Source organism: Salmo salar, chromosome 17, assembly GCF_965601325.2.
Source record: "Salmo salar chromosome 17, fSalSal1, whole genome shotgun sequence".
Classification (NCBI taxonomy): Eukaryota; Metazoa; Chordata; class Actinopteri; order Salmoniformes; family Salmonidae; genus Salmo; species Salmo salar.
Window position 1 is genome coordinate 76,329,219 of NC_138307.1, and position 27,850 is coordinate 76,357,068.

General features: G+C 45.7%; 1 protein-coding gene across 17 annotated transcripts in view; it reads right to left on the reverse strand.

Annotated features, from left to right (window-relative positions):
- Positions 1–27,850, reverse strand: part of nrcama (neuronal cell adhesion molecule a) — a 152,354-nt gene that overhangs the window by 80,571 nt on the left and 43,933 nt on the right. For all 17 annotated transcript variants that reach the window (XM_082964132.1, XM_082964130.1, XM_082964131.1 and 14 more), the window contains one exon: positions 6,623–6,701. The gene's annotated coding sequence lies outside the window, so the exon portion shown is untranslated. The remainder of the gene's footprint in view (positions 1–6,622; positions 6,702–27,850) is intronic.

The window sequence follows — 27,850 nt, forward strand, 5'->3', positions numbered from 1 at the left end:
GAATGTGTCGCCTAGGGTCCAGGAACAAATGTCCCATTTTCCCAGAATGTGTCGCCTAGGGTCCAGGAAAAAATGTCCCATTTTCCCAAAATGTGTCGCCTAGGGTCCAGGAAAAAATGTCCCATTTTCCCAGAATGTGTCGCCTAGGGTCCAGGAACAAATGTCCCATTTTCCCAGAATGTGTCGCCTAGGGTCCAGGAAAAAATGTAGCCTTTTTATAAACACTTTTCATGCAATTCTACATCATTTTAGATGACTGTAGACCTTAGCATAATCTTTTTTAATACCTCACAAATGATCGAAATGACAGGAAACTTTGACACTGACAAACGGAGATCAATAAAAACGAACTTGTCTTGAATCCATCAATAGCCTACAGTAGGTCTAGGTGTGTGGAGACACATATTGTACAATATGAGGAGGAAATTATCGTCCTAAAAAATCTCTCCAGTTTCACTGATTCACCCAATGATGCGCGTTGGTCTATACAGGCTACAATGTTGAGCAAACCATAAACACGGTCCGGCCCAACACAAATCAATTCTTACAATATCAGACACCCTTTCACATTAGGCTATGTTTTTTATGTGGCAGGAGAATAACAGAGGAGGCAAATGTAATTAACTCTGATTGATTTGATTGTAAAGAAAGAAAAAATGTCATGCCAAGAGAGGTACCGGATCCTGGCAAACGGGTTCCGGAACGAAACTGTCCAAAATTGAGAGGTGCCGGATAATGTTCCGGCAGGATCCGGCTCAAATTAAGCACTGGCTACATCACTTCCCCTCCACTGCTCCTGAAAAGCACCTGTAGTCCAACCTCCAGCCCTACAGGCACCGAGAGAGAGGAACAAACCTCATGTTAGAGAGTGAGGAAGTAGGATGGGCTCCTTCCTAATCACTACATAGACTGGGACATCATCATACACCCACTAACCTCAGGGGAGGAGAGTTACCAGTTAGGCCTAATACATTGCATTCTATTTTCAAATAGCACATCAAAAATAGCTTGATGGTGGAGTGTGCTGAATTTATGTCCAGGAGTCAGACCTGGGTTCAAATACTATTTGAAATGGTTTCAAATACTTTATCTGGGCCCCCCCGCGTGGGGCTCCTACCCTCTGCAGTGAGAAGGCTCCTACCCTCTGCAGTGAGAAGGCTCCTACCCTCTGCAGTGAGAAGGCTCCTACCCTCTGCAGTGAGAAGGCTCCTACCCTCTGCAGTGAGAAGGCTCCTACCCTCTGCAGTGAGAAGGCTCCTACCCTCTGCAGTGAGAAGGCTCCTACCCTCTGCAGTGAGAAGGCTCCTACCCTCTGCAGTGAGAAGGCTCCTACCCTCTTCAGTGCTAGGTGATGAATCACAGTATCAGTGAGTGTTTGCAGCATGGCGCTACACTGGACTATGATGGGGCATGTGTGTAACAGTCCAGGTATCGAACCCCGGTCGTCTGTTTAAAATATATATATATTTATTTCACCTTTATTTAACCAGGTAGGCTAGTTGAGAACAAGTTCTCATTTACAACTGCGACCTGGCCAAGATAAAGCAAAGCAGTTCGACACATACAACAACACAGAGTTACACATGGAATAAACAAACATACAATCAATAATACAGTACAAAAAGTCTATATACAGCATGTGTAAATGAGGTAGGATAAGGGAGGTAAGTCAATAAATAGGCTATGGTGGCAAATGTTTTAAAATATAACAATTAAACACTGGAATGGTAGATGTGCAGAAGATGAATGTGCAAGTAGAGATACTGGGGTGCAAAGGAGCAAGATAAATAAAATAAATAAATACCGTATGGGGATGAGGTAGTTGGATGGGCTATTTACAGATGCAGTGATCTGTGAGCTGCTCTGACAGCTGGTGCTTAAAGCTAGTGAGGGAGATATGAGTCTCCAGCTTCAGAGATTTTTGCAGTTCGTTCCAGTCATTGGCAGCAGAGAACTGGAAGGAGAAGCGGCCAAAGGAAAAATTGGCTTTGGAGGTGACCAGAGAGATATACCTGCTGGAGTGCGTGCTACGGGTGGGTGCTGCTATGGTGACCAGTGAGCAGATTTTTATTATTATTTTTTACCTTTATTTAACTAGGCAAGTCAGTTAAGAACAAATTCTTATTTAAGGCGGGGCTTTACCTAGCAGAGACTTGTAGATGACCTGGAGCCAGTGGGTTTGGCGACGAGTATGAAGCGAGGGCCAGCCAAGGAGAGCATACAGGTCGCAGTGGTGGGTAGTATATGGGGCTTTGGTGACAAAACGGATGGCACTGTGATAGATTGCATCCAATTTGTTGAGTAGTGTTGGAGGCTATTTTGTCTGTGTGCCTCACAACCATGTTAGACCATGTTATCCCTCTGAGCTAAAGCCTACATATATCTATTAAAAGCTCAGTCTAGGTTACGCTTCATGTGAACGTACAATAGTTCACCGAAGATGTAACAGCCTCCATGAGGAGAAACAAGACAGAGATATATTGGATGGAGTATACTGCAGTGGTCTCTCACCTCTCATAAGAGAAGACAGCAGGTCTTCCTTCACACATACTGTACACACGCACACACACAAACAAACACACACAACCACACATACACAACCACACACACACAGGCAGCAGGTCTGTTCTCACCAGGTGAGAAGACAATGTGATTACCCAGCATGCATTGGAGGAGGCGCTATGAGGGAGAGTGGAAACATGGCAGGTCTGAGATACACTTCCCATCAGGTCACAGAGCCTAGATCACACAGACACACACACAAACACACGCACACACTAACACACACACACTAACACACACATACACACAGAGAGAGAGAGAATGCTGGAGGAGAGATTGTCAGATGCACCATAGTATTATGTAACAAAGTACAATGTTATCTGAATCCAGTAGTGTCCGTACTGTTTCCTCCCAATCTTACAATCTATTCAGCATGTATTACTATACAACCTGCTTACTGGCCAGTAATGACTAGAGAGGTAAAGTGACTGTACACCTTGTAGTATAGATATGAATGGACTATTAGTGCTTAATAATATAATTATCATTAGAGGGATGGAGGGGATTACTGTGTGGGGATTGGGACCTCTCTTCTCTCCAGCCCCCCTCTCCGGGTCTATCCCCTGATTCTCCTCTATCCTCGATTTCTGCCAGCGATTGACCCTGATTCCCCCCTCCCCCTCCACCTCTTCACACCTCCTCCCCCCTTACCCTCACCCACCTCCCCCCTTACCCCTCCCCCCTCCACCTAGTCACCCACCTCCACCCACCTCCCCCTTACCCTCACCCACCTCCTAACCCACCTCCCCCCTTACCCTCAACCACCTCCACCTCCTAACCCACCTCCCCCCTCCACCTAGTCACCCACCTCCACCCACCTCCCCCCTTACCCTCACCCACCTCCTAACCCACCTCCCCCCTTACCCCCTCCCCCCTCCACCTAGTCACCAACCTCCACCTCTTCACCCACCTCCCCCCTTACCCTCACCCATCTCCTAACCCACATCCACCACCCACCTCCCCCCCTCACTCACCCACCCCATCACTCTGCCCCCTCACCCACCTCCCCCACCCTCAGACTACTAATCCTGCCTGATGAACAGATGGAGGGATGAAGGATAGGGGGATGCCAATTCACACTCGTCCTCACCGCCATCGTCCTGTCCATTCATCCTTACCATCCCAGCAGAGAGAGAGAGAGAGAGAGAGAGAGAGAGAGAGAGAGAATGGGGATATGTCAGGTGGGACTGGGGATAGAGGACAAGGTCTTTATGTGGAACGACCAGTGATAGCAACATTTAGCATGTTATTACTGTAACCATAAAGGTCTAACAGCTTTGCTCTGAAGGTCACACACACACCTGGTGCCATAGTAACTTATGTTGTTGTTAAACACAGTGTCACGCTCCGAGGCTCTGAGGCCACATGTAGCCTATCTGTTCATCAATAGCTTTTACCTTCCAGTGTAATGCCACTGCATATCAATGAAATCCAATGTGATCTACCCAGAATGGCCACCGGAATGTATAGCCACCGATCAATTCAGCACAAAGCAGTTAAGAGAGAATGTATATTGATCTTGATTTGGAACCTGCAGAGAAAAGATGGTGCTAAACAGAAACAGATTTCTTAGTGTGTATTTGTTGACGTCAATGTAAGTGAGACACTGACAGCTCGTAATAAAGTGTTACATTATTTCAGGGAATTCACATTTTCTGCTTTTAGAAAGATCAATAACTCAATAAAACACTACTAGTGAAAGTACTTAGTGACAACGGCTGATGTACTTTAAAAGACAGACTGTTAGTCCCCAACAACATGACTCCATAACAGACAGAACTATGGTCCATGATTAAAAGCTATTTTTGGGACTTCATTTTTCCTCCAAACCACTGTGCCCTTTAAGAGAAAGGGAATTGGTGCGTACGCTGTAACATCATAACACTGAAATGCCCACTGTAGCCTGAGGAGTGGGCCTTATCTGCTGTGGATTGACTGACTAGACCAGATTCACATCAAAGGCATACACTGTGTTTTACTGTAAGTTCATTGGTATCTGATTCTGTTCCCTGTGGTGAACACAGACACACACACGTTCACAAACACACACATACACACACTGAGCCTGTATGGATTCACCCTGCAGGGTTCCTTCTCTGACTGAACTCATGACCACTGATGAGATGACCACAGATAAGTGATGGCCACAAAACCAACGACCAGTAACCACCAAACAACCGGCCAGCAACCAACCAACAATAAACCCAACAACCTCTACTAAGAGACTGAGGCAAGACAAGTGCACTCTCAGAAATAAAGGTCCATATAGAACCATTTGTCCTGTAGGAGAACCCGCTGAAAAAGGTCCATATAGAACCATTTGTCCTGTAGGAGAACCCTCTGAAAAAGGTCCATATAGAACCATTTGTCCCTGTAGGAGAACCCTCTGAAAAAGTTCCATATAGAACCATTTGTCCCTGTAGGAGAACCCGCTGAAAAAGTTCCATATAGAACCATTTGTCCTGTAGGAGAACCCGCTGAAAAAGTTCCATATAGAACCATTTGTCCCTGTAGGAGAACCCTCTGAAAAAGTTCCATATAGAACCATTTGTCCTGTAGGAGAACCCTCTGAAAAAGTTCCATATAGAACCATTTGTCCCTGTAGGATAACCCTCTGAAAAAGTTCCATATAGAACCATTTGTCCTGTAGGAGAACCCTCTGAAAAAATTCCATATAGAACCATTTGTCCCTGTAGGAGAACCCTCTGAAAAAGTTCCATATAGAACCATTTGTCCTGTAGGAGAACCCTCTGAAAAAGTTCCATATAGAACCATTTGTCCCTGTAGGATAACCCTCTGAAAAAGTTCCATATAGAACCATTTGTCCTGTAGGAGAACCCTCTGAAAAAATTCCATATAGAACCATTTGTCCCTGTAGGAGAACCCTCTGAAAAAGTTCCATATAGAACCATTTGTCCCTGTAGGAGAACCCGCTGAAAAAGTTCCATATAGAACCATTTGTCCCTGTAGGATAACCCTCTGAAAAAGTTCCATATAGAACCATTTGTCCTGTAGGAGAACCCTCTGAAAAAATTCCATATAGAACCATTTGTCCTGTAGGAGAACCCTCTGAAAAAAATCCATATAGAACCATTTGTCCTTATAGGAGAACCCTCTGAAAAAGTTCCATATAGAACCATTTGTCCTTGTAGGAGAACCCTCCAGATAGAACCCTTTTTGGTTCCACGTAGAACCTCTGGTTCCACTGTAAGGGTTCTATCTTGAGTCTTTTTTCAGAGGGTTCTCCTACAGGACAAACTGTTTTACATAGCACTCTTCCTTTCTGAGTGTGGCAACTGGCACTGCAATGAATCCAGACACTGTTTGTCCGTCCATACACTGAGTGGACAAAACATTAAGATTACGATGCTATTTAAATGACATAGACTGACCAGGTGACTCCAGGTGAAAGCTATGATCCCTTATTGATGTCACTTGATCCACTTCAATCAGTGTAGATGAAGGGGAGGAGACAGGTTAAAGAAGGATTTGTAATATTTGAGTCAACTGAGACATGGATTGTGTATGTGTGCCATTCAGAGGGTGAATGGGCAAGACAAAATATTGAAGTGCCTTTGAACAGGGTCTGGTAGTAGGTACCAGGCACACTAGTTTGTTTCAAGAACTGCAATGCTGCTAGGTTTTTCATGCTAAACAGTTTCCTGTGTGTATCAAGAATGGTCCAACACCCAAAGGACATCCAGCCAACTTGACAACTGTAGGAAGCATTGGAGTCAACATGGGCCAGCATCCCTGTGGAACACTTTCGACACCTTGTATAGTTCATGTCCTGACGAATTGAGGCTGTTCTGAGGGCAAAAGGGGGGGATGGGGGGTGCAACTCAATGTTAGGAAGGTGTTCTTAATGTTTGGTATACTCAGTGTAGTTGCCAGTAGTTAGGTAAGTCCAGTACATACTGTACTGCCGTTTGACAGTGCTGAGAGCAACATTTGAATGTGTAAATAAATATATTAAACAAATAAATGTTAAGGAACATATTGATTCTCCAACAAATATAATCAATTTCAGCGATGACAGATACTTAAAGGTTGCTCTTACCTATGGGGATCCAATCAAAGGGGTTTGTCCTCCAGTTGGAGATATCCACACACTCTGACTGCTGAGAAGGACTTCAGACCTGGAACACAAATGAATGAACATTAGACGCAAGCTTGGCCATCCCACCATAATGTATCTGTCCTGACATAAAGGAAGAACTAGGAGAAGGGAAATGGCACAGAGGAATGTAAAAAATGCCGTAGTGTGAGGTAGAAAGGGTTGTAAAATGTACAGGGGTATCTAGTTCACATGGCATTTGTTCTGCATGCCCTAGAAATCTACTTTTTACAGATGTGGGATCTTAATTTGAGCCAGTTTGCTACAGCAGGAAAATAATCCTGCTGCAACAGAAAATGTGAATTATTATGTGGATTCTAATTAATTGTAGAGGTTGATACATTTTTTTCATTAGAGCAAATCAAGTTTGATATTTAAAAGAGGAAATTAAAACTTTAGAAGCCTTTTAAAACTCAAATACACTACACATTTGTATTTCCTGTTGTGCAGGAAAATTCTCAGCAACTAAAGAGTCATCAAATAAAGATCCTACATCTGTACGTGCAATAATTTCTTTCACCTGAGTGAAAAAAGGACAAAAAATATAACTTAAAAGGAACTTATTATTAGATATTTCATCAAAACAGAAAAACAAAGAGATACTCCAAAGGCATGAAGAGAAGACAACACACAGGACAGTGTGTGTGTGTCTTATTATGGTAAAATATCTAGAAAAATACACACACACACACACACACACACACACACACACACACACCACACACACACACACACACACACACACACACACACACACACACACACACACACACACACACACACACACACACTTCATGACTTTGAATACCTTATCATAACTACCAGTGAAACAAGCCATTATTTTCCCATTTGTGAGAAAGAGCATGACAGATAACAAGCATTTATAACCAGATATTTTTCTAAACATAAAACAAGGACATTATAACTGTAGTTAGCTCATTCAGTAACTATTCTAAGTAACCTATAAATCTGGCCCTTCTAACTCTCTGTTTGATTAAATCACATCAGACAAGCCATCTACCCTTCTCCTGAGATGCGTCCTGAATAGCACCCTATTCCATACATAGCGCACTACTTTGGTCCAGACCCCTATGGGCCCTGGTCAAAAGTAGTGCACTGCATAGGGAATAGGGTGCCATTTGGGACGCATGCCTCCCCATGAAGCAATCAGCAGCAGCTGCTCTCAGGCAGGCAGAAGCAGAGAAAAGCTAACACACTCCAACTACACAAGCCTGACCCCAAGCCCTACACAGTTACTATGGAGACAGAGAGAGACAGACAGAGAAAGAGAGAGAGCGAGAGACAGAGAGAGGGGGGGGGGAAGAGATGGAGCGAGAGAGAGGCAGAGAAAGAGCGAGAGAGGCAGAGAAAGAGTGAGAGATAGATAGACAGAGAGAGGGGGAGGGGTGGGAGAGATGGAGAGAGAGAGAGAGAGAGGCAGAGAGAGAGCGACAGGCAGAGAGAGAGACAGGCAGAGAGAGAGGCAGAGAGAGAGACAGGCAGAGAGAGAGAGAGGCAGAGAGAGAGGGTGGAGGAGGAGAGATGAGGAAGTGAGACCAGGAGAGAGAGAGAAGCCGGCATATAAAACATAAAAGCGTTGTGAGCGGGAATCGGTGAAAGAGCATGTATTATTTAGTGTTAAATCTAAAACCGCTTCATCATCACAGAGCGGGAAGAGAGGAGAGGAGAAAGGTACCGTACATATGAATGCTTTATGGGAAATCCACACACACACACACACAGACAGCCTCCACACAGGTTCCACATCTCCTCTGCTCTAGGACTGTACTGAGGGCTGAGGACACGTACACACGCACGCACGCAAACACACACACAATACATAATTATATATCAGCATAATGTCACATAGGGCCATTAACATAAAACTGTTCATTCCTCTCTGGCTAGAGGTGAGGTGTGTGTATTCCTGCGTGCGTGGACTAATTTCATTTAAAAATATACAGTTGAAGTCGGAAGTTTACATACACCTTAGCAAATACATTTAAACTCAGTTTTTCACAATTCCTGACATTTAATCCCAGTAAAAATTCCCTGTCTTAGGTCAGTTAGGATCACCACTTTATTTTAAGAATGTGAAATGTCAGGATAATAGTATAGAGACTAGAATTGTGATACAATGAATTATAAGTGAAATAATCTGTCTGTAAACAATTATTGGAAAAATGACTTGTGTCATGGACAAAGTAGATGTCCTAACAGACTTGCCAAAACTATAGTTTGTTAACAAGAGATCTGTGGAGTGGTTGAAAAATGAGTTTTACTGACTCCAACCTAAGTGTATGTAAACTTCCGACTTCAACTGTATCCTTGGAAGAAATTTCCAAACGCCTGAAGGTACCACGTTCATCTGTACAAACAATAGTACGCAAGTATAAACACCATGGGACCACACAGCTGTCATACTGCTCAGGAAGGAGACGCGTTCTGTCTCCTAGAGATGAACGTACTTTGGTGCAAAAAGTGCAAATCAATCCCAGAACAACAGTAAAGGACCTTGTGAAGATGCTGTAGGAAACAGGTACAAAAATATCTATATCCACAGTAAAATGAGTCGTATATCAACATAACCTGAAAGGCCGCTCTGCAAGGAAGAAGCCACTGCTCAAAAACCACCATAAAAAAGACAGACTGCGGTTTGCAACTGCACATGGGGACAAAGATTGTACTTTTTGGAGAAATGTCCTCTGGTCTGATGAAACAAAAATAGAACTGTTTGACCATAATGACCATCGTTATGTTTGGAGGAAAAAGGGGGAGGCTTGCAAGCCGAAGAACTCCATCCCAACCGTGAAGCACGGGGGTGGCAGCATCATGTTGTGGGGGTGCTTTGCTGCAGGAGGGACTGGTGCACTTCACAAAATAGATGGCATTATGAGGGAGGAAAATGATGTGGATATATTGAAGCAACATCTCAAGACATCAGTCAAGAAGTTAAAGCTTGGTCACAAATGGGTCTTCCAAATGGACAATGACCCCAAGCATACTTCCAAAGTTGTGGCAAAATGGTTTAAGGACAACAAAGTCAAGGTATTGGAGTGGCCATCACAAAGCCCTGACCTCAATCCTATAGAAAATTTGTGGGCAGAACTGAAAAAGCGTGTGCGAGCAAGGAGGCCTACAAACCTGACTGAGTTACACCAGCTCTGTCAAGAGGAATGGGCCAAAATTCACCCAACTTATTGTGGGAAGCTTGTGGAAGTCTACCTTAAACGTTTGACCCAAGTTAAACAATTTAAGGGCAATGCTACCAAATACTAAATGAGTGTATGTAAACTTCTGACCCACTGGGAATGTGATGAAAGAAAGAAAAGCTGAAATAAATCATTCTCTCTACTATTATTTTGACATTTCACATTCTTAAAATAAAGTGGTGATCCTAACTGACCTAAGACAGGGAATTTTTACTGGGATTAAATGTCAGGAATAACCAACACAATGTAACTCCAAGTCAATCACACTTCAGTGAAATCAAACTGTCCACTTAGGAAGCAACACTGATTGACAATACATTTCACATGCTGTTGTGCAAATGGAATAGACAACAGGTGGAAATTATAGGCAATTAGCAAGACACCCCCAATAAAGGAGTGGTTCTGCAGGTGGGGACCACAGACCACTTCTCAGTTCCTATGCTTCCTGGCTGATGTTTTGGTCACTTTTGAATGCTGGCGATGCTTTCACTCTAGTGGTAGCATGAGACGGAGTCAACAACCCACACAAGTGGCTCAGGTAGTGCAGCTCATCCAGGATGGCACATCAATGCGAGCTGTGGCAAGAAGGTTTGCTGTGTCTGTCAGCGTAGTGTCCAGAGCATGGAGGCACTACCAGGAGACAGGCCAGTACATCAGGAGACGTGGAGGAGGCCGTAGGAGGGCAACAACCCAGCAGCAGGACCACTACCTCCACCTTTGTGCAAGGAGGAGCAGGAGAAGCACTGCCAGAGCCCTGCAAAATGACCTCCAGCAGGCCACAAATGTGCATGTGTCTGCTCAAACAGTCAGAAACAGACTCCATGAGGGTGGTATGAGGGCCCGATGTCCACAGGTGGGGGTTGTGCTTACAGCCCAACACCGTGCAGGATGTTTGGCATTTGCCAGAGAACACCAAGATTGGCAAATTCGCCACTGGCGCCCTGTGCTCTTCACAGATGAAAGCAGGTTCACACTGAGCACGTGACAGACGTGACGGAGTCTGGAGACGCCGTGGAGAACGTTCTGCTGCCTGCAACATCCTCCAGCATGACCGGTTTGGCGGTGGGTCAGTCATGGTGTGGGGTGGCATTTCTTTGGGGGGCCGCACAGCCCTCCATGTGCTCGCCAGAGGTAGCCTGACTGCCATTAGGTACCGAGATAAGATCCTCAGACCCCTTGTGAGACCATATGCTGGTGCGGTTGGCCCTGGGTTCCTCCTAATGCAAGACAATGCTAGACCTCATGTGGCTGGAGTGTGTCAGCAGTTCCTGCAAGAGGAAGGCATTGATGCTATGGACTGGCCCGCCCGTTCCCCAGACCTGAATCCAATTGAGCACATCTGGGACATCATGTCTCGCTCCATCCACCAACGCCACATTGCACCACAGACTGTCCAGGACTTGGCGGATGCTTTAGTCCAGGTCTGGGAGGAGATCCCTCAGGAGACCATCCGCCACCTCATCAGGAGCATGCCCAGGCGTTGTAGGGAGGTCATACAGGCACGTGGAGGCCACACACACTACTGAGCCTCATTTTGACTTGTTTTAAGGACATTACATCAAAGTTGGATCAGCCTGTAGTGTGGTTTTCCACTTTAATTTTGAGTGTGACTCCAAATCTTGACCTCCATGGGTTGATAAATTGGATTTCCATTGATTATTTTTGTGTGATTTTGTTGTCAGCACATTCAACTATGTAAAGAAAAAAGTATTTAATAAGATTATTTCTTTCATTCAGATCTAGGATGTGTTGTTTAAGTGTTCCCTTTATTTTTTTGAGCAGTATATTTGGCTAAGGTGTATGTAAACTTCCGACTTCAACTGTATATATATTTAACAAGGAAAGTAAGAACAAATTCTTATTTACAATGATGGCCTATACCGGCCAAACCCGGACAATGCTGGGCCAATTTTGCGCCGCCCTATGGGACTCCCAATCACGTCCGATTGTGACACAGCCTGGATTCGAACCAGGGTGTCTGTAGTGACGCCTCAAGCGCTGAGATGCAGTGCCTTAGACTGCAATATGTTTTTTTCTCAAGGCTGTTTGAGGGAGAGATGGAGGGAAGGAAGAACAGAGAAAAGAAAGAATCATGTCTAGAGGTGATTGGTTTATATGATAGGAGATACTATACCTACCAGTCATTAAATCAGCTGTACTACATTAAAGTTGTGAGAATATAGGAGATACTATACCTACCAGTCAGTAAATCAGCTGTACTACATTAAAGTTGTGGGAATATAGGAGATATTATACCTACCAGTCAGTAAATCAGCTGTACTACATTAAAGTTGTGAGAATATAGGAGATACTATACCTACCAGTCAGTAAATCAGCTGTACTACATTAAAGTTGTGGGAATATAGGAGATACTATACCTACCAGTCAGTAAATCAGCTGTACTACATTAAAGTTGTGGGAATATAGGAGATACTATACCTACCAGTCAGTAAATCAGCTGTACTACATTAAAGTTGTGGGAATATAGGAGATACTATACCTACCAGTCAGTAAATCAGCTGTACTACATTAAAGGTCTACAGTACAGTATAAAACACTATCAACATTTCATATCCTCACAGGACAACAATGAACAGCATACATTTAGAATACAGATGCTAAGAATGCATTATTGTCTTGTCTGATAAGAACAAGTCAATTGTAACGTTCAAATGACAGTGTATCAATGACACTGTATGTAGGCTCAGTCTCATTATGATGTAAGGCAGTATTCACCCTGCCGGTGTGTGTGTGTGTGTGTGTGTGTGTGTGTGTGTAGCCTAATCCGTTCAGGAAAGTCTTTGAGGTGCCGGTGAAAACAGTGTTTCATCACACCCAGTCTGTCTACCGCCTCCTCCCCCCTCCCTCCCTCCCTCTCTCCCCCACCCCTCCCTGTGCCTGCACTGCGCACACACACACACCCCTCAATACGCCTGCATCGCACACGCTGGCAGATTAAAAACAACCCCTTTGTCCCCCCACAATGTGGGTTAACACACTTCCTGGTGCTCCACTATGACTGAGAATTGAGACACATAGGCTACTATCCAGTCTTTGTGTTAGTCCATATAGGCCTACTACACTGTCTGAGTATATCACACTCTACAGAAAGCATGACGGGTTCGTTTTATATTCCTGCCAGGTGATTGATAGCGATTTAATTTGGCATTCAATTAAAAATCATTGTAAGAGCTATAGGGGGTTATTTCAATTGAGCATTTACATAATGGTCCTTTCACTGGGAAAACAAAAGCATCTGTCATTATACAGACTCTATAGACTAGAGGTCATGTACATGGGAAAACGTTATCTGTCATTATATAGACTCTATAGACTAGAGGTCATGTACATGGGAAAACGTTATCTGTCATTATACAGACTCTATAGACTAGAGGTCATGTACATGGGAAAACGTTATCTGTCATTATATAGACTCTATAGACTAGAGGTCATGTACATGGGAAAACGTCATCTGTCATTATATAGACTCTATAGACTAGAGGTCATGTACATGGGAAAACGTTATCTGTCATTATATAGACTCTATAGACTAGAGGTCATGTACATGGGAAAACGTTATCTGTCATTATATAGACTCTATAGACTAGAGGTCATGTACATGGGAAAACGTTATCTGTCATTATATAGACTCTATAGACTAGAGGTCATGTACATGGGAAAACATTATCTGTCATTATATAGACTCTATAGACTAGAGGTCATGTACATGGGAAAACGTTATCTGTCATTATATAGACTCTATAGACTAGAGGTCATGTACATGGGAAAACATTATCTGTCATTATATAGACTCTATAGACTAGAGGTCATGTACATGGGAAAACGTTAACTGTCATTTCCCCTCTCTCTGCATCCAGTCTCACACACAAACACACATACACACACGCCTCACATTGTTGACAAAGTGATGTAGAGCTGTCTTCAGTACAGGAGCTATAGACCAATCATCTGTTAGTACAGGAGATATAGACCAACCATCTGTTAGTACAGGAGATATAGACCAATCATCTGTTAGTACAGGAGCTATAGACCAATCATCTGTTAGTACAGGAGATATAGACCAATCATCTGTTAGTACAGGAGATATAGACCAACCATCTGTTAGTACAGGAGCTATAGACCAATCATCTGTTAGTACAGGAGCTATCGACCAATCATCTGTTAGTACAGGAGCTATAGACCAATCATCTGTTAGTACAGGAGATATAGACCAATCATCTGTTAATACAGGAGCTATAGACCAACCATCTGTTAGTACAGGAGATATAGACCAATCATCTGTTAGTACAGGAGATATAGACCAATCATCTGTTAGTACAGGAGCTATAGACCAATCATCTGTTAGTAGAAGAGCTATAGACCAATCATCTGTTAGTACAGGAGCTACAGACCAATCATCTGTTAGTACAGGAGCTACAGACCAATCATCTGTTAGTACAGGAGCTATAGACCAATCATCTGTTAGTACAGGAGATATAGACCAATCATCTGTTAGTACGGGAGATATAGACCAATCATCTGTTAGTACAGGAGATATAGACCAATCATCTGTTAGTACAGGAGATATAGACCAATCATCTGTTAGTACAGGAGATATAGACCAATCATCTGTTAGTACAGGAGATATAGACCAATCATCTGTTAGTACAGGAGCTACAGACCAATCATCTGTTAATACAGGAGCTATAGACCAATCATCTGTTAATACAGGAGCTATAGACCAACCATCTGTTAGTACAGGAGCTATAGACCAATCATCTGTTAATACAGGAGATAATGAGATAGAGCCGTCCTCCATTCATTCCCATTCACCACAGAGTCGTCCTCCATTCATTCCCATTCACCACAGAGCCGTCCTCCATTCATTCCCATTCACCACAGAGCAGTCCTCCATTCATTCCCATTCACCACAGAGCCGTCCTCCATTCATTCCCATTCACCACAGAGCCGTCCTCCATTCATTCCCATTCACCACAGAGTTGTCCTCCATTCATTCCCATTTACCACAGAGCCGTCCTCCATTCATTCCCATTCACCACAGAGCCGTCCTCCATTCATTCCCATTCACCACAGAGTCGTCCTCCATTCATTCCCATTCACCACAGAACCGTCCTCCATTCATTCCCATTCACCACAGAGCCGTCCTCCATTCATTCCCATTCACCACAGAGCCGTCCTCCATTCATTCCCATTCACCACAGAGCCGTCCTCCATTCATTCCCATTTACCACAGAGCCGTCCTCCATTCATTCCCATTTACCACAGAGCCGTCCTCCATTCATTCCCATTCACCACAGAGCCGTCCTCCATTCATTCCCATTTACCACAGAACCGTCCTCCATTCATTCCCATTCACCACAGAGCCGTCCTCCATTCATTCCCATTCACCACAGAGCCGTCCTCCATTCATTCCCATTCACCACAGAGCCGTCCTCCATTCATTCCCATTCACCACAGAGTCGTCCTCCATTCATTCCCATTCACCACAGAGTCGTCCTCCATTCATTCCCATTCACCACAGAGCCGTCTTCCATTCATTCACCACAGAGCCGTCCTCCATTCATTCCCATTCACCACAGAATTGTCCTCCATTCATTCCCGATCACCACAGAACAGAGTATGTCAACTAATCTGCCTCAAAGCCTATTTTCAGCATATGACCATCCTCATTTTATTGTTAGGCCTATTCTATATCACACATTCCATGGTGTGTGTGAAATCACAGTGCTGTATTAGCCATATGGTTATGGTTGTGTGTGTGTGTGTGTGTGTGTGTGTGTGTGTGTGTGTGTGTGTGTGTGTGTGTGTGTGTGTGTGTGTGTGTGTGTGTGTGTGTGTGTGTGTGTGTGTGTGTGTGTGTGTGTGTGTCCATGTGCTGCAGTTTCTGGAGCTGTAATACTCACAGAAAATGACAAACGTCTTCATTAAGTGGTCAGGCTGTTTAGGGAACCATGTAGCGTGTGATTGCAAACACACATTTCCTTTGTCATGACTTGACACCTGATTAATTGCGACCAGACTTCCCATATGCTGAACATGTTGCCCTCCCCCACTGTATTGTAGAAATGTAATTAACTCAGATGAACCACACAACTGATCTTTTCTGGGGGAGACTCTCGTGTCTTTGCTGCCAACAATCAAAACTCCCTTGATCCATTTAACAGTACATTTCAGGCTAGTTTACAAGATGAAATCCCAACACAAAGCCATTGCATATGTCTCTACTCTCTACATGAGGTACCAGTTGGCAGGCACCATGTACTCTACAGAGAACACAGTGGAAAAACATCACCCCTGAGATACATATGAATCCCAGAAGCCTCCTTTTTTCCATGCCCACCAGGAAGGAAGAGTGTTATAGTAACATACCAGAGAGTAGTGTGAAAGGGACCCTTTACCCCCTGGCCTTCTACTCAAGTTAACACTGTCCCATCTAGCCCCATCTAGCCCTGTCTCCCCATCTAACCCTGTCTCCCCCATCTAGCCCTGTCTCCCTATATAGCCCCATCTAGCACCATCTAGCCCTGTCTCCCCATCTAACCCTGTCTCCCCCATCTAGCCCTGTCTCCCTATATAGCCCCATCTAGCACCATCTAGCCCTGTCTCCCCATCTAACCCTGTCTCCCCCATCTAGCCCTGTCTCCCTATATAGCCCCATCTAGCACCATCTAGCCCTGTCTCCCCATCTAACCCTGTCTCCCCCATCTAACCCTGTCTCCCTATATAGCCCCATCTAGCACCATCTAGCCCTGTCTCCCCATCTAACCCTGTCTCCCCCATCTAGCCCTGTCTCCCTATATAGCCCCATCTAGCACCATCTAGCCCTGTCTCCCCATCTAACCCTGTCTCCCCCATCTAGCCCTGTCTCCCTATATAGCCCCATCTAGCACCATCTAGCCCTGTCTCCCCATCTAACCCTGTCTCCCCCATCTAGCCCTGTCTCCCTATATAGCCCCCATCTAGCCCTGTCTCCCCATCTAGCCCTGTCTCGCCCCATCTAACCCTGTCTCCCCATCTAACCCTGTCTCCCCATCTAACCCTGTCTCCCTATATAGCCCCATCTAGCACCATCTAGCCCTGTCTCCCCATCTAGCCCTGTCTCCCCCATCTAACCCTGTCTCCCCCATCTAACCCTGTCTCCCCATCTAACCCTGTCTCCCCCATCTAACCATGTCTCCCCATCTAGCCCTGTCTCCCCCATCTAGCCCTGTCTCCCCCATCTAACCCTGTCTCCCCATCTAGCCCTGTCTCCCCCATCTAACCCTGTCTCCCCATCTAGCCCTGTCTCCCCCATCTAACCCTGTCTCCCCATCTAGCCCTGTCTCCCTATCTAGCCCCATCTAGCACCATCTAGCCCTGTCTCCCCCATCTAACCCTGTCTCCCCATCTAGCCCTGTCTCCCCCATCTAACCCTGTCTCCCTATCTAGCCCTGTCTCCCTATCTAGCCCCATCTATCAACATCTACCCCTGTCTCCCCCGTCTAGCCCCATCTAGCCCTTTCTCCTCATCTAGCCCTGTCTCCCCATCTAACCCTGTCTCCCCCGTCTTGCCCCATCTAGCCCTGTCTCCCCATCTAACCCTGTCTCCCCCGTCTTGCCCCATCTAGCCCTGTCTCTCCATCTAGCCCTGTCTCCCCATCTAACCCTGTCTCCCCATCTAACCCTGTCTTCCCCGTCTAGCACCATCTAGCCCTGTCTCTCCATCTAGCCCTGTCTCCCTATCTAGCCCCATCTAGCAACATCTACCCCTGTCTCCCCCGTCTAGCCCCATCTAGCCCTTTCTCCCCATCTAGCCCCATCTAGCCCTGTCTCCCCATCTAACCCTGTCTCCCCGTCTAGCTACCCTTCTAGCTCTATCTCCCCATCTAACCCTGTCTCCCCGTCTAGCCCCATCTAGCCCTGTCTCCCCATCTAACCCTGTCTCCCCCATCTACCCGTCTCCCCATTTAGCCCCATCTAGCCCTGTCTCCCCATCTAGCCCTTTCTCCCTATCTAGCCCCATCTAGCCCTGTATCTCCATCTAGCCCTGTCTCCCTATCTAGCCCCATCTAGCCTCATCTAGCCCTGTCTCCCCCATTTAGCCCCATCTAGCCCTGTCTCCCCATCTAACCCTGTCTCCCCCATCTAGCTCCATCTAGCCTCATCTAGCCCTGTCTCCCTATTCTAGCCCCATCTAACCCTGTCTCCCCTATCTAACCCTGTCTCCCCCATCTAGCTCTATCTAGCCCTGTCTCCCTCATCTAGCCCCATCTAGCCTCATCAAGCCCTGTCTCCCCTATCTAACCCTGTCTCCCCCATCTAGCTCTATCTAGCCTCATCTAGCCCCATCTAGCCTCATCTAGCCCTGTCTCCCTCATCTAGCCCCATCTAGCCTCATCTAGCCCTGTCTCCCTCATCTAGCCTCATCTAACCCTATCTCCCCCATCCAGCCTCATCTAGCCCTGTCTCCCTCATCTAGCCCCATCTAGCCCTGTCTCCCCTATCTAACCCTGTCTCCCCCATCTAGCTCCATCTAGCCTCATCTAACCCTATCTCCCCCATCTAGCCCCATCTAGACCTGTCTCCCCCATCTAGCCCCATCTAGCCCTGTCTCCCCATCTAACCCTGTCTCCCCATCTAGCCTCATCTAGCCCTGTCTCCCTCATCTAGCCCCATCTAGCCTCATCTAACCCTATCTCCCCCATCTAGCCCCATCTAGCCCTGTCTCCCCCATCTAGCCCCATCTAGCCCTGTCTCCCCATCTAACCCTGTCTCCCCCATCTAGCACCATCTAGCCCTGTCTCCCCTATCTAACCCTGTCTCCCCCATCTAGCCTCATCTAACCCTGTCTCCCCCATCTAGCTCCATCTAACCCTGTCTCCCCCATCTAGCTCTATCTAACCCTGTCTCCCCCATCTAGCTCTATCTAACCCTGTCTCCCCCATCTAGCTCCATCTAACCCTGTCTCCCCCATCTAGCTCCATCTAACCCTGTCTCCCCCATCTAGCTCCATCTAACCCTGTCTCCCCATCTAGCTCCATCTAACCCTGTCTCCCCCATCTAGCTCTATCTAGGCTCATCTAGCCCTGTCTCCCTCATATATCCCTTTCTCTCCCATTTAGCCCCATCTAGCCCTGTCTCCCTCATCTATCCCTTTCTCTCCCATTTAGCTCCATCTATCCCTGTCTCCCCGTCTTCCCATCTAGCCCCATCTAACCTTGTCTCCCCCATTTAGCCCTGCCTCCCCCATCTAGCCCCATCTAACCTTGTCTCCCCCATTTAGCCCTGTCTCCCCCATCTAGCTCCATCTAGCCCATTTAGCCCCATCTAGCCCTGTCTCCCCTATCTAACCCTGTCTCCCCCATCTAGCACCATCTAGCCTCATCTAACCCTGTCTCCCCCATCAAGCCCTTTCTCCCCATTTAGCCCCATCTAGCCCTGTCTCCCCCATCTAACCCCATCTCCCCATCTAGCTCCATATAACCCTGTCTCCCCCATCTAGCTCCATCTAGCCCTGTCTCCCCCATCTAGCACCTTCTATCCCTGTCTCCCCCATCTATCCCCGTCTTCCCATCTAGCCCCATCTAACCTTGTCTCCCCCATTTAGCCCTGTCTCCCCCATCTAGCCCCATCTAACCTTGTCTCCCCCATTTAGCCCTCTCTCCCCTGTCTAGCCCCATCTAACCTTGTCTCCCCCATTTAGCCCTGTCTCCCCCATCTAGCTCCATCTGCCCTGTCTCCCCCATCTAGCCCTGTCTCCCTCATCTATCCCTTTCTCTCCCATTTAGCCCCATCTAGCCCTGTCTCCCCCATCTAGCCCTGTCTCCCCCATCTATCCCTTTCTCTCCCATTTAGCTCCATCTAGCCCTGTCTCCCCCATCTATCCCCATCTTCCCATCTAGCTCCATCTAACCCTGTCTCCCCCATCTAGCTCCATCTAACCCTGTCTCCCCATCTAGCTCCGTCTAGCTCTGTCTCCCCATCTAGCTTCATCTAGCCCTGTCTCCCCCATCTAGCCCTGTCTCCCCATCTATCCCCATCTAACCATCTCCCCCATTTGGCCCCTCTTAGCTCTGTCTCCCCCATTTAGCCCCATCTAACCCTGTCTAGCCCTCTTTCCCCATCTCATCTCCCCCTTTCACCTCCCTCTCTCACCTCCCCCAATCTCCCCCTACCACTTCCCCCTCCCACCTCCCCCTCACCTTCTACCACTTCCCCCTCCCACCTACCCCTCATCTCCTCTCACCTCCCCCATCTAACCCATCCCACCTACCCCTCATCTCCTCTCACCTCCCCCATCTAACCCATCCCCCCTCCCACTATCTCCCCTTCTCCAGCTGTGAATGACGTGTAAGAAAAGGACAGGATTAGTTTCCATGTTGCTCCTGGTTTTTCATTGACACAGTGTGAGTGTTAACATCCTTCAGACAAGGGGGACTGTACAGAGAGAGACCACCGGCCACACAGACACACACAAACCAGTCACACAAACAAAGAAGGCTCTTTTTATTTTATTTTCTCCCAAATTGGTAGTTACAGTCTTGTCCTATTGCTGCAACTCCCGTACGGACTCGGGAGAGGCGAAGGTCGAGAGCTATGCGTCCTCCGAAACACAACCCAACCAAGCCATACTGCTTCTTGACGCACAGCTCGCTTAACCCAGAAGCCAGCCTCACCAACGTGTCGGAGGAAAACACCATACAGCTGGCGACCGAAGTCAGCGTGCATGCGCCAGGTCCGCCACAAGGAGTCGCTAGAGCGTAATGGGACAAGGACATCCCGGCCGGCCAAACCCCCCCCCCCCCAACCCAGATGATGCTGGGCCAATTGTGTGGCGCCTCATGAGTCTCCAGATCGCAGCCGGCTGTGACACAGCTTGGGATCAAACCCGGGTCTATAGTGACGCCTCTTGCACTGTGATGCAGTGCCTTAGACCGCTGCACCACTCCGGAGGCCAGAAGACATGAAGATGTACTGACCACTGGCTGGGGGCCTTCTCACCTCTATCCTCTCTGGGATCCACACTCCAACCCCACAGCCCCACTGTAACCTAAACAACAGAGTTACACTCAAACCTAAACAACAGGGTTACACTCCAACCTAAACAACAGAGTTACACTCCAACCCCACAGCCCCACTGTAACCTAAACAACAGAGTTACACTCCAACCCCACAGCCCCACTGTAACCTAAACAACAGAGTTACACTCCAACCTAAACAACAGAGTTACACTCCAACCTAAACAACAGAGGTACACTCCAACCCAAACAACAGAGTTACACTCCAACCCAAACAACAGAGTTACACTCCAACCCCACAGCCCCACTGTAACCTAAACAACAGAGTTACACTCCAACCCAAACAACAGAGTTACACTCCAACCCAAACAACAGAGTTACACTCCAACCCCACAGCCCCACTGTAACCTAAACAACAGAGTTACACTCCAACCTAAACAACAGAGTTACACTCCAACCTAAACAACAGAGTTACACTCCAACCTCACAGCCCCACTGTAACCTAAACAACAGAGTTACACTCCAACCCAAACAACAGAGTTACACTCCAACCCCACAGCCCCACTGTAACCTAAACAACAGAGTTACACTCCAACCTAAACAACAGAGTTACACTCCAACCTAAACAACAGAGTTACACTCCAACCACACAGAGACACTCCAACCTAAACAACAGTTACACTCCAACCTAAACAACAGTTACACTCCAACCTAAACAACAGAGTTACACTCCAACCTAAACAACAGAGTTACACTCCAACCCCACAGCCCCACTGTAACCTAAACAACAGAGTTACACTCCAACCTAAACAACAGAGTTACACTCCAACCTAAACAACAGAGTTACACTCCAACCTAAACAACAGAGTTACACTCCAACCTGCCGGCCCCCAAACAACAGAGTTCACCCACTCCGAGACCTCCACCAACAACAGAGTTACACTCCAACCTAAACAACAGAGTTACACTCCAACCCCACAGCCCCACTGTAACCTAAACAACAGAGTTACACTCCAACCTAAACAACAGAGTTACACTCCAACCTAAACAACAGAGTTACACTCCAACCTAAACAACAGAGTTACACTCCAACCTAAGCAACAGAGTTACACTCCCCCCACAGCACTCCTAACAACAGAGTTACACTCCAACATAAACAACAGAGTTACACTCCAACCCAAACAACAGAGTTACACTCCAACCTAAACAACAGAGTTACACTCCAACATAAACAACAGAGTTACACTCCAACCTAAACAACAGAGTTACACTCCAACCTAAACAACAGAGTTACACTCCAACCTAAACAACAGAGTTACACTCCAACCTAAACAACAGAGTTACACTCCAACCTAAACAACAGAGTTACACTCCAACCTAAACAACAGAGTTACACTCCAACCTAAACAACAGAGTTACACTCCAACAAACAACAGAGTTACACTCCAACAAACAACAGAGTTACACTCCAACCACACGAGCCCCACCTGTAACCTAAACAACAGAGTTACACTCCAACCTAAACAACAGAGTTACACTCCAACCTAAACAACAGAGTTACACTCCAACCTAAACAACAGAGTTACACTCCAACCTAAACAACAGAGTTACACTCCAACCACACAGAGACACTCCAACATTAACAACAGAGTTACACTCCAACATAAACAACAGAGTTACACTCCAACCTAAACAACAGAGTTACACTCCAACCTAAACAACAGAGTTACACTCCAACCCCACAGCCCCACTGTAACCTAAACAACAGAGTTACACTCCAACCTAAACAACAGAGTTACACTCCAACCTAAACAACAGAGTTACACTCCAACATAAACAACAGAGTTACACTCCAACCCCACAGCCCCACTGTAACCTAAACAACAGAGTTACACTCCAACATAAACAACAGAGTTACACTCCAACCTAAACAACAGAGTTACACTCCAACCTAAACCACAGTGTTACACTCCAACTAAACAACAGAGTTACACTCCAACCCCAGACTGACACTCCAACCTAAACAACAGAGTTACACTCCAACCTAAACAACAGAGTTACACTCCAACCCAATAATTAAAAATGTCACACAACCAGAGAGCCAGTCTGTCTGAAAGGGCAGAGTAGGACACAGTGGGACAGTGTGCTTGGAATGTCTTTACACTGATCCATGGTACTGTACTAATAGAGACAACAGGACTAGGAATGTCTTTACACTGATCCATGGTACTATACTAATAGAGACCACAGGACTAGGAATGTCTTTACACTGATCCATGGTACTGTACTAATAGAGACAACAAGGACTAGGAATGTCTTTACACTGATCCATGGTACTGTACTAATAGAGACAACAGGACTAGGAATGTCTTTACACTGATCCATGGTACTGTACTAATAGAGACAACAGGACTAGGAATGTCTTTACACTGATCCATGGTACTATACTAATAGAGACAACAGGACTAGGAATGTCTTTACACTGATCCATGGTACTGTACTAATAGAGACAACAGGACTAGGAATGTCTTTACACTGATCCATGGTACTGTACAAATAGAGACAACAGGACTAGGAATGTCTTTACACTGATCCATGGTACTATACTAATAGAGACAACAGGACTAGGAATGTCTTTACACTGATCCATGGTACTGTACTAATAGAGACAACAGGACTAGGAATGTCTTTACACTGATCCATGGTACTGTACTAATAGAGACAACAGGACTAGGAAAGTCTTTACACTGATCCATGGTACTGTACTAATAGAGACAACAGGACTAGGAATGTCTTTACACTGATCCATGGTACTGTACTAATAGAGACAACAGGACTAGGAATGTCTTTACACTGATCCATGGTACTGTACTAATAGAGACAACAGGACTAGGAATGTCTTTACACTGATCCATGGTACTGTACTAATAGAGACAACAGGACTAGGAATGTCTTTACACTGATCCATGGTACTGTACTAATAGAGACAACAGGACTAGGAATGTCTTTACACTGATCCATGGTACTATACTAATAGAGACAACAGGACTAGGAATGTCTTTACACTGATCCATGGTACTGTACTAATAGAGACAACAGGACTAGGAATGTCTTTACACTGATCCATGGTACTATACTAATAGAGACAACAGGACTAGGAATGTCTTTACACTGATCCATGGTACTGTACTAATAGAGACAACAGGACTAGGAATGTCTTTACACTAATCCATGGTACTGTACAAATAGAGACAACAGGACTAGGAATGTCTTTACACTGATCCATGGTACTATACTAATAGAGACAACGGGATTGAGAGCTTGTCTTCTCTGTGTTTCTGCTGTCATCATATTCTATGTTAGGAGAATCAACATCAGAGAGCAAGAGAGAGACACATAAAAGAGGAGAGTGATACTCACCATTAATGCAAATTCAGTACCTAAGCCAGAGTAGTGATGTCATTATGCCAGTCACACAGTGCTACAGGATTTGATTTCTATGTTAATGCAAAGCATCTTAAGGCTGCCTGCCTCCCCAGGCTGAGGTGGAATGATTCACACACCAGGAAATAAAGGCAATAGTACCACAGATGAATTACTATGGAGATGAACACAACAGGATCCTTCCATCAGGAAGTAGTCCCACAGATGAATTACTATGGAGTTGAACACAACAGGATCCTTCCATCAGGAAGTAGTCCCACAGATGAATTAGTATGGAGTTGAACACAACAGGATCCTTCCATCAGGAAGTAGTCCCACAGATGAATTAGTATTGAGATGAACACAACAGGATCCTTCCATCAGGAAGTAGTCCCACAGATGAATTACTATGGAGTTGAACACAACAGGATCCTTCCATCAGGAAGTAGTCCCACAGATGAATTAGTATGGAGTTGAACACAACAGGATCCTTCCATCAGGAAGTAGTCCCACAGATTAATTAGTATTGAGATGAACACAACAGGATCCTTCCATCAGGAAGTAGTCCCACAGATGAATTAGTATTGAGATGAACACAACAGGATCCTTCCATCAGGAAGTAGTCCCACAGATAAATTAGTATTGAGATGAACACAGCCTTACCCAATCTCATCTCTACACCAGTATCCAGTGTTCTAGAGTCAGTCTTTTTACAGTCATTTGAATGGTTGTAAAAACCAATAGGGACATGATTGTGTAACAGCTTTCAGGCAATATGCAGCTAGGTCTAAAAATACAAGAGTCAAGGTTGGTACAGAGGTAAAATGGCATGAGCACACACACACACACACACACACACACACACACAATGAGCAAATAAAATGTGACTGTAGTCTATTTCCTGTTCTGTGTCAGTTGAGTTTACAATTATTGTCAGCTGATGCAAACAAACAAACAAACAGATATTGACAAACAACACACTGCAATACAATTCCATCAAGCCTCATCAGTGAGTAATAATGTGAGCTGTATGTAAGTCACTGAATATGAACTCTAATCTGAAGCATGATGGTTTTGTTTGGATTTAACGAGACACTTTAATCAAGATGCCCTGGAGTTATTAAACAGCAGGCCGTAAACAATGACTAGAGAAAAGAAATGTGAGCTTCTTATTGCAGGCTGGGCAGCCAGAAAGAGACCTTTCTCTGTTTCACACATACACACACACACACGTGCATGCACACGCACACACACACACACACGCATGCACACACACACACACACACACACACACACACACACACACACACACACACACACACACACACACACACACACACACACACACACACACACAAAACCCTTTGTTTCTTTGCCTGCCTTCCTACAGACAATATCCAACACTAGGACCACAGAGTCAGCTGAGGCTATAGGGGCTTATGGCTTATAGGGCCATGGAAAGAGTTAGCTGAGGCTATAGGGGACATGGAAAGAGTTAGCTGAGGCTATAGGGACCATGGAAAGAGTTAGCTTAGGCTATAGGGACCATGGAAAGAGTTAGCTGAGGCTATAGGGGACATGGAAAGAGTTAGCTGAGGCTATAGGGACCATGGAAAGAGTTAGCTGAGGCTATAGGGGACATGGAAAGAGTTAGCTTAGGCTATAGGGGACATGGAAATAGGGGCCATGAAAATGAGCAGAGTGAAGAGTCATCAGTGAGTCAGTGACGTGACATACAGTATCACCCCAACCCCAGGCCGGGCTCACCAACAGACATAAAGCCAAGACCCCAGAGAGCAGCTTATCTGGTGTAAGATACAAATGACAGGAGGGAGAGAGAGAGAGAGAGAGAGAGAGAGAGAGAGAGAGAGAGAGAGAGAGAGAGAGAGAGAGAGAGAGAGAAAGCGAGGAAAAGACAAAGAAACAGGGAGACAGATGGAGGGAGAAATGAGAAAGAGGGGAATGAGAAAAGGCAAGCGAGAGTTGACAAGGGAGAGTTGGCATGGTAGAGCAAACAGAGGAGGTCTGAATGTCTAGGAAGTCTGAGAGTATAGATCCATCCACACACAGCTACAGAGAGAGAACACAGCATTGGGCCCTTCCTGTTATTAGTATCACCAAAGGAAAATGATTTTCTCCTTAGGTCGCCTAGTGATACATCTAATTTGGGACTCCTTTTCAGAAGAACCTTGCTCCTAGGCAGGAGAATCAACGAGCACAGAGATGACTTCACACAGTCACACTGCTACTATTGTTTGCATCCACTTCTAGTCTACCACAGAAACATACACACACACACACACAGACACACACACACACAGTCATCAGCCCATGGCCGTTGTATTATTATTGGTATTTCCCTAAACTATCTAGGAGAGGATACAGTAGCTGATTGAAAGACCACACAATGATATTGCTGACAGTGGACAATCACAAGACGCTGGCTTTAGACACGTGATTTGTTCAGGATAGAACCTCATGGGCTCAGGCCAAAAGTAGTGCACTATATTGGGAATTAGGATGTCACTTCAGACCCAGACTTCCTTTTCCCCCAAAACATGGATCCCAACACAGATCAATGACCCACAGTTAAATTCCCTGTTTTACATGTAGTCCTGTGTTTACATTTACATTAGTCATTTAGCAGACGCTGTCATCCAGAGAGACTTATAGGAGCAATTAGGGTTCAGTGCCTTGCTCTCGTTTCATAAACACACACTGAAATTAAGATCAGTGTTGTGATAACTCAGAGTTACTACACTGTATATCTAACAGAGACACCATGTCAGACACTGTATCTAACCACAGAGACACCATGTCAGACACTGTATCTAACAACAGAGACACCATGTCAGACACTGTATCTAACTACAGAGACACCATGTCAGACACTGTATCTAACAACATAGACACCATGTCAGACACTGTATCTAACAACAGAGACACCATGTCAGACACTGTATCTAACCACAGAGACACCATGTCAGACACTGTATCTAACCACAGAGACACCATGTCAGACACTGTATCTAACCACAGAGACACCATGTCAGACACTGTATCTAACAACAGAGACACCATGTCAGACACTGTATCTAACCACAGAGAAACCATGTCAGACACTGTATCTAACCACAGAGACACCATGTCAGACACTGTATCTAACCACAGAGACACCATGTCAGACACTGTATCTAACAACAGAGACACCATGTCAGACACTGTATCTAACTACAGAGACACCATGTCAGACACTGTATCTAACAACATAGACACCATGTCAGACACTGTATCTAACAACAGAGACACCATGTCAGACACTGTATCTAACCACAGAGACACCATGTCAGACACTGTATCTAACCACAGAGACACCATGTCAGACACTGTATCTAACAACAGAGACACCATGTCAGACACTGTATCTAACAACATAGACACCATGTCAGACACTGTATCTAACAACATAGACACCATGTCAGACACTGTATCTAACCACAGAGACACCACGTCAGACA